The sequence below is a fragment of the Vicia villosa genome, linkage group LG2 (genome assembly GCF_029867415.1).
Source record: "Vicia villosa cultivar HV-30 ecotype Madison, WI linkage group LG2, Vvil1.0, whole genome shotgun sequence".
NCBI classification, from domain to species: domain Eukaryota; kingdom Viridiplantae; phylum Streptophyta; class Magnoliopsida; order Fabales; family Fabaceae; genus Vicia; species Vicia villosa.
In genome coordinates, this window is record NC_081181.1 from 74978838 (window position 1) to 74988396 (window position 9559).

The following is a 9559-nucleotide window of genomic DNA, read 5'->3' on the forward strand; positions in this document are numbered from 1 at the left end:
CTTACTTCCTTAACGACCGAGCTATGTCAATCTATCATATAAGAAAATTTAATGTTCTTGAAATTCCTATTTTGCCCTTCTGCTCTATTACACTGCCACGTGGATGGCTTCATAGACTTCCAACTATTTTTTGCTTTTTAACCACTTGCTCATATTGTTTACTATTTCTTCTACTTAATAAACAAAATAAAAATATTCTTAATATCTTTTTTCTTTTCTTTTTCTCTTTCCCTTTTCACTTTCTCATTTCTTTCTCTTTCTACTTTCTCTTCTCTCTTCTGGTTTCACATCAATGACTATTTTCTCTTTCTCTTTCTACTTTCTCTGCTCTCTTCTGGTTTCACATCAATAACTATTTTCTCTTTCTCTTTGGATTTTTGGTTTATGAACTATTATCATGTGTTTGTTTCAGATCTTGCAGAAGCACTGCTTGAATGCAAAGAAAATGTTCAAGATCTCTTATGGTATGTGCAATAAAAGGTGCAGATGAACAAAGAAAATGTTCAAGATCTCTTATGGTATGTGCAATAAAAGGTGCAGATGAACAACGGTATCTTTAAATTAAAAGTTATTCATAAATCTTTTTTCAGATTCGAGTATTTTGGGGCATGCGTTGCTTAGATAGATTTTTTCTTGCAGACCCTTCCACTTTTTCTATTTTATGTTGTGTCAAATTACTCTAAAGGTTGAAGGATGCAAATGTTAGAGCTCGGATCTGTCACACATATTTCAGATCTACAAGGTTAGAGTTTGAATCTTCCGTGCATGTTTCAGATCTACAAGGTTAGAGTTTCAATCCAATGTGCGTGTTTTAGCTCTGAGGGTTTAGATCTCGAATCTGCCGTGCATGTTACAGATCTATAAGATTATATTTTAATTAACTTTTTTTATTCAAGATTTTATTCATTTTTCTTATTATTTCTTTCAGGTTCTCTAATCTTTCACATCTTCATGCTCTAAATGGAATATTTATATTTTGTTTTTATTTTTATTTGTCTTCTTCCTTCTTATTTTTTTGTTTCCTAACATTTAATCTTATATTTTTTTTCTTTTTGATTTTATATTCCAGTTGTTGCATTATAGATTAGTTATGTTTAAGAGGATTGAAGCAGATATATTTGCTAAGTTTGTTTGTTAATATTTGATTTTGAATAATTTTATTTAGCTTAAAGCAAATTTCAAATATAATTAGAATCAAATTAATATTATTCTAATGTGTAATTAATATGTCTCATTTAACTCTCTTTAATTTATATTTGTTTCATGATTTACTCTAATTTTTATTTATTTATAATTTTCAGATTGAAAAATTATTGAAGACAGACCATTATTACTTAAATTTATTCTAATTAGTATTTAATTTTTCTGAAAGTGAAATAAGTTAAAAAAATGAATATAAATCTTTCTAAGTGTAAGCTACAAATGTATGTAAAAATTTTAATGATAGATATATTTATATATAATTTTGTTGAAAATAAAAAAAATGTTATAAAAAGATCTAATTAAAGAGAGACCATTATTACTTAAATTTATTCTAATCAGTATTTACTTTTTTTGAAAGTGAAATAAGTTAGAAAAAATGGATATCTTGGTTGTATCAAAGAAAATTTATAGAATAGACTATATAATAGGTCTTAGTATAGTGTGTTGTTTATTGCAAGGTAAAGTCACATCAACTACATCTATCTGTATGTCTTTACCTTTTCATCATCACATAGGTCTTTTAATGTTATAAAAGACTGTCAAAATAAATAATAATTACAATAGGTGTTTTATTTGATGTTACATATTCAAAATAAATAATAATTACAATAATAACTAATAATAGATCTTTTATTTGATGTTATATTCAAAATAAATAATAATTACAATAATAATTAATAATATTCACAATATCATAATAAATAATAATTACAATAGGTGTTTTATTTGATGTTACATATTCAAAATAAATAATAATTACAATAATAATTAATAATAGATCTTTTATTTGATGTTATATTCAAAATAAATAATAATTACAATAATAATTAATAATATTCACAATATCATAATAAATCACTACAATGTTTGACACTAAAACATATCTACATTCAACATTATCATTTTTATATTGTTTTTTTAAAATAAAATTAAATGGAGGGAGTAATATATTGATTGATTTAGCATGAAATCAAATAAAAGTCATAAAAGTATTATAATAGAACATTTATAGCAAATTTTACCAAAGTTAATACAATATACACATATCACATTTTTAAGTAATTTATATCTTAAAAATTGAGATTCATTTTTGAATAAATTTTCCAAAAAGAGATAATTATTGCCTTGGTTCAATCAAATAAAAGCTATAGAATAGACTATAGGATAGGTTTTAGTGTATTGTGATATGGCAAGCCAAAGTCATGTCTATTACATATCTATCTCTATGTCTTTTCATGTTATTAGAGACCACTACTATTAAGTAAGTACATATATTTTTTATTTGTAAAAATAATCAGAACAAAGTTTCAAATATGCTCTTTTATCCCTAACAAATTTCTACATAATCAAAGCATATCAGTCCAAAATAAATGTTCAACTCCATATTCCAATATAAATAAAAGAACATAATTATAATTAAATATAAGAGCAAAAATGCTATTATACAAATAAATTTGTTATTAAGGCTATTCATTTCAACATAATGATAAAACTCAGAATATTTATATTAAAACAATTTGATATTTGTATCACCATTTAATTTTTATTTAAGATAATTATTAATTTTGAATTTTTTTAAACTATACCTATCATCAGTTATTATATAGATCAATAGAAAATATAGGAGGACCACGGTTCGATCCCCCGCAACTGCGATCGGGAGGGGGCTGGAACCACTTGATGCCAGAACTGACCCCCGAACCGGACTAAACCGGTGGTTATAAACCAAAAAAAAAAAAAATTATTATTTAGATCCAATGTTAATGTTTTTTTAGAGAGAAACCATTATAATGTTTAAAGATGAAAATTTTACTCTATTTTTGTACTATTTGAAGCTGAAATAAAAAATATCTTTGTTTTATTTCTTATTATAGATGTGTTTTATTTATTTTTAGATTTGAAAAATTATTTCTTTATATTTAAGATTTTTAATTATAAATTTTTGCATAACTGCATAAAAACAAGATGAAAAAGTTAGTTTCTCTATAACTACATAAAAACAAGATGAAAAAAATGGAAACATTAATAAATTGAATGGTCTTTATGATAATGCTTTATATAATTCAATGGTTTATTTATTCATCAATTTTATTTAAATTGCAATAGTTAAAACTTATTGTAAAATGCAACTTTAGTCCTCTAATTTTATGAATTTATTTTTTTAACTTCCTGTTAAAAAGAAAATTAGTAGGGGTAATACTATTTCTTTTTAAATTTTAAACAATATCAGTCAATTTTAATTAAAGTTCATTCACAAGAATAAAATAGATTAAAAATATAATCATTTAAAAATTTTCCTTTTTTACCATGTGGATAAATATTTATAAATGACGTACAAAATTTCGCTTTAATTCTTTTCGTTAATAATTATTCATAATGGAATTTCTATAAATAAATTAACAAAACTAAAATAAAATCTTTAATATTTTATTACCATTGTCACTTTATAATATTAGTATTGTATAAATCTTATGTTGGACGATATTTACCGAATTAAATGTAGTTTTTAATTATTAGAATGCTACATTTTTTTCAATATAAAAAGACTATAAGAAAAATATTATACCAATATAAGAAAAACTATGATTATTCATATACTCCTGCAACACGGTTACCAAAACATAATTATGTAATGTCTATTCTTTTACCAACTTATCAAAGCTATCACTAAATTATATTCTAAAACAATATAAAATTAATCTGCAATAGCATATATTACATAGATGTCAAAATATAATATATTATTGATAATCCATTATAACATGTTTGTTCATTAAAATAAAATACAACATCACCTCACCTTTTTTGTGTTTCCATACTTTTTTAATTTATGTAATATTTATTCTTTTACTAATATTATTATTAAAGAAATTATTTGTTTCCTAATATAACTTTTTCATTTTATATATTATTGTGTATTAATTCAGTATTAAATTATTTTATTATTATATTTTATAACTACTTCACACATTTCTAATTTTTTTCTGTATTACATTACTAATAAATTTATTTATTTATCTTTATTTCATCATAATGAAGCACTTAAGTACTGCACTTTGTCGGTATTAAAATATTAAAAGCACTTGAGTACTGCAGAGTAGGTACATTTTGTAGAGTAAGTACACTTTGTGGGTCTCAAAATATTAAAGAAATATGATGTGTTCAAAAAAATCTGTCCACCCCTATTTTTATGGGTTTAATTTATTTAAAAGTGCAAGTCATGTACCAAGAACAAATGAGTTTAATTGATTTAATCTTGCAAGTCTTATAACAATACAATGAATGGACAAGTCATAGCATTTTTACTATAAAAAATAATAGCTATGCTATATTAAGTTCTTGAAAAAAGCACCACACTTTAAGAAAAGCATCACACTTTAGTAGATACATAATATTATATATTTATTATATAAGAAATTAAAAAATAGGCGGTTTCTTATATGACTTTTTTTAATACATATTATATTTGACTTTTTCTACCACTTAACATATTTTCATTATATTATTTAAAATAATTTTTTATAAATTATTTATATGAAATTCATAGTTGAGAGAAAAGACAACTATATAAAAAATAAAATATTATTATAAAAAATTAGCACAAATAAATTTTAGTATTTGCAAATCTTTATAAAAATTAATTATTTTTTCCAAATTTTAAGATAAAAAAACATCTATATATAAAAAAATAAAGACAGAGATGCATATTTTATGTGTTTCTTCTTTATTTATTTTTTTTGGACATACACTAATCTCATATTCTTTCTTTATATTGTATCAGTTAGAATTAACAAAATAACAATTTTATTATGATTGTTAGTCAAAGTATTAATGAAATTTTATTTTTAAATTAATAAGTGATATTTTTTTTAAAGGAATAAAATCAATTGACGCCAAAGTGTCATGACACCAAATACTATTTATTTATTATTATTATTAATCTAAATAGATAATTATTTTGAGATAGAGGGATTATATTATTAATAGCGAGTGTTTTTTTTAAATAAATGACTAAATTTTAATTTTTTTTAATAAATGGGAACCAGTTTATTTTTAATCCATATATAAATTAAAATATGCTTTTTCAATAAACTCTTTCGGTTAAATAATTTTGTTTTTTTTTTATATATATTCGTATTACATTGATTATTAACGGGACATGAAGTTATTGATCTAAATATTGATTAATAACGGGACATGAATTTATTGATCCAAATATTTTTTAATTTAATATTAATAGATTTGATATTTATAATTATTATAAGTATATAGATCTTTATTAAAAAGAAAAGACAACGAAATTTTATTAACACAAATGTTTATTAATTAGTGTAAATAAATGAAATGGTGTAAGAATAAAAGAAATAATATATGTTTTTTATAATATTAAAACAATATTATAAATACTAAGCTTTAAAGAAAAAAGATAATATATAGAAAGATTGTACAAATATTAAGTGTGATTGGACAATTCTATATGAGACAAAAAGAAAATATAATATTTCATAATAATGATGACTAAAGAAAAATGACAGAACTGTAAGCAAGAGTAATCATAGACTCATGGATACAAAGTAGCATTTTTTTTTTTTTAACAATGGGGCATGCAAGGATATTAAACTATATTCAAATATCTTGACTAAAGTAGCGAATTTTATATGTTGTAACCAACACTTATTTATTAAAATAATAATTATAATTTCAAACATTTTTTGACAAAGAAATTAAATTTTATTTAAATATTTTAATTAATTAAATTCAAATATTTTTATTACTTTACCTTCTACAATTTATGAGTTGAATAATTAAAAGATTTATTTTAATACTTAAAACGGTTTGCATTTATAACGTATTGGCAAATATTTTATCTCAATTTTCTCTTTCTTCATAAATATTTTATCTCAATTTTCTCTTTCTTCATAAATTTTATTCTTATTTTCAAATATTATTTTCTTTTTTATATTCATAAGATTTCTCTTTAATTTTTCTCATATTTTTTTTCATTCATAATTTTTTTAGCTTCTATTTTTTTATTAATTTTTTTATCTTCTATTATTCACATATTTTATAACAAAATTATATTTTGTATTAAAAAAATTTATTGATCTAAATGTTTTTACGGGTACCAGACATTTTTTATTACATTCAATTAATTTTTTTACGGGTACCAGACTTTTTCCTATACATTCAATTATTATTTTTTCACGGGTACCAGACACTTTTCTATACATTCAATTATTATTTTTTCACGGGTACCAGACACTTTTCTATACATTCAATTATTATTTTTTAACGGGTACCAGCCATTTTTCTATTAAAAAATATACATCTAAAACAAATGCGCGTCCCGTACCAGAACCCGTGCAAACGCACGGGTTTGTTACTAGTTATTAGAAAATAAAATGACATGAAAATATATGCGGGAAAATTTTGGGGTGCAACAACATGTATGAATTTTGTATAAGACAATGTGGTACTCTAATCCTTTGCATTTTCCATTTCAGGAAATATATAAAGAGTATGCACAAAGTAGCGCTCAGAAGCACTGCCTCAGAAGGTTCTGAATGGCTTCATCATAACATGCTCTGGCAAGACATCAGAAGATGGTCATGCCGAATCAGAACATGAAGTGTAAAGCATCAGAAGAATGAAGTCAGAAGTAGGAGCTCTGAAGCTCTGATGGTATCACGCTCAAAGCTCTTCAAAGTCAAAAGACAGAAGATGCTCTGCACCAAAGCTGTTTGACTCTGATATTCAAACGTTGTTTAACTACAAATCTGAGTCTAAAAGAAAGTACAAAGATGAAAGGCTAAACGTCAAATCTCTGACTGACAAAAGGAATGTTAGAAGCTACAAAAGACAAAGTCAGTAAAAGCAGCAAAATCAAGGCTCGAGGTAGTTGACAAAAGTGTGAAATATTAAATGCAGCGTTGTACTTTACACGCATAACATTAAATGCACCCCAACGGTCATTTCCTCTCAGCGCTTATAAATAGAAGTTCTGATCAGAAGCAAAGCGGACACTTGCGCAAACATACAGAAACGCTGTCAAATTCAAAGCTTACGAACTTCATCTTCAACCTCACAAACTCTTGTAATATTTAGTGAGTGTTAAGTTTAGAACTTAAGAGAAATATCACAGTTGTGATTACAGCTTTATTAGAAGAAAATCTATACTCTTGTAAACGTTATTTTTACATTGATTGTAAAAGGATTCCTAGAGTGATCAAGTTGTGATCTGTAGACTCTAGAAGACATAGAGGTTATCTAAGTGGAAAACCATTGTAATCAATTGGATTAGTGGATTAAATCCTCAGTTGAGGTAAATCACTCTAAGGGGGTGGACTGGAGTAGTTTCGTTAACAATGAACCAGGATAAAAATAATTGTGTTCATTGTTTTTATCATTCAAGTTTTTGAGATACACTTATTCAATCCCCCCCTTTCTAAGTGTTTTCACTCCTTCAATTGGTATCGGAGCGCCGGTTGTAGGTGCAAGCACTTAACCGTGTTAGACAAAAGATTCAGGGAGAAAAACACAAAGTCAAAATGGTTGAAACAACAACTACTTCTGTTCCTACTGAGCAAAACAACAATGGAAATGGAAGCAATAGTTTCAATGGCTATAATAGACCACCAATTTTTGATGGTGAAAACTTTGAATACTGGAAAGATAGATTGGAAAGTTACTTTCGTTGTCAAGATGGTAACTTATGGGATCTAGTGTTGGATGGTTACACACATCCTGTAAATGCTCAAGGTGTCAAGGTTTCTAGGCAAGCCATGAGTGATGCTCAGGAGAAAGACTTCCAGAATCATCCCAAGTCTAGAACCATTTTGCTAAATGGTATCTCTCATGCTGAGTATGAGAAAATAACAAACAGAGAGACTGCTCATGATATCTTTGAATCCTTGAAGATGACTCATGAAGGTAATGCCCAAGTCAGGGAGACAAAGGCTCTTGCGTTAATCCAAAAGTATGAAGCTTTCAAGATGGAGGAAGATGAAAACATTAAAGCAATGTTTTCAAGATTCCAGACTTTGACTGCTGGATTAAGAGTGCTTGACAAGGGATATACAAAGGCTGATCATGTCAAGAAGATCATCAGAAGCTTGCCCAAAAGATGGGGCCCAATGGTGACTACATTCAAGATTGCTAAGAATCTGAATGAAGTTTCTCTTGAGGAGTTGATCAGTGCCTTAAGAAGCCATGAGATTGAGCTGGATGCAAACGAGCCTCAAAAGAAAGGTAAGTCTATTGCATTAAAATCTAATAATAAAAAATGCACTAACGCTTTTGAGGCTAAAGAAGAAGATTCTTAAGAGTCAGAATCAGAAGAAGAAGAAGATGAACTTTCCATGATCTCCAGAAGAGTAAATAAACTTTGGAAGAGTAAGCAAAGAAAGTTCAAGAACTTCAAGCACTTTAAAAGGCCTGAGAAAGGAGAATCTTCTGGACACAGAAGATCTGACAAGAAGAAGGTGACATGCTATGAATGTAAAGAGCATGGACATTACAAGAATGAGTGTCCAAAGCTTCAGAGGGAAAAACCCTAGAAAAGATTTAAAAAGAAGAAAAGCCTGATGGCTACTTGGGATGACTCAGATTCTTCTGATCAAGAATCAGACTTTGAAGATGTGCAGGCAAACATAGCATTGATGGCCACTGTTGATGAAGAGTCAGAATCTACATCAGACTCAGATTCTGAAGAGGTATTTTCTGAACTTTCTAGAGAAGAAATAGTTTCCAATTTAACTGAACTTCTGGAAATCAAGGATCAACTTAGTATCAAATACAAAAAGCTGAAAAAGCTCTTTGCATCTGAAACTAAGAAGCTTGAAATAGAAAATGCTGAACTTAAAGAAATTTTTTTAAAACTATCTAAAGATGCTGAATCATCTTCTAGTTCAGAAAAGTCTATTCCAAGGGTGAACAATATTCTGAAGGAATATGACTTGAGTTTCACAAAATTTCTATCTAGAGGTATTGGCAGAAGTCAGCTAGCCTTATGATATATGCATTTAGTGGAAACAAGAGAGTTGGCATAGGCTATGAGGGTGAAACCCCATATAAACTTGAACCCGTTGATGATATGAAAATTACATACAAACCTCTGTATGATCAGTTTAAGTATGGCCACAATCATGATATTAGGAACACATCACATGCTAAAAGTTTCCACATAACACACACAAGAAAACATGCCATAACACATTCTGAAAAATATTATGTGAAGCCTTATGTTAAATCTCAGTTCAATCAGAACTTGAGAAGGACTAACCCAAAAGGACCCAAAAGAATGTGGGTACCTAAGGAAAAGATAATTCTTGTTGCAGATCTCCTTCAAGGCTGAAAA

General features: G+C 26.7%; 1 long non-coding RNA gene across 1 annotated transcript; it reads left to right on the forward strand.

Annotated features, from left to right (window-relative positions):
* Positions 1 to 217: 217 nt before the first annotated feature.
* Positions 218 to 985, forward strand: LOC131646293 (uncharacterized). The gene is made up of 2 exons (XR_009297397.1): positions 218 to 534; positions 640 to 985. It is a non-coding gene; the product is annotated as an uncharacterized LOC131646293 (long non-coding RNA).
* Positions 986 to 9559: the final 8574 nt, after the last annotated feature.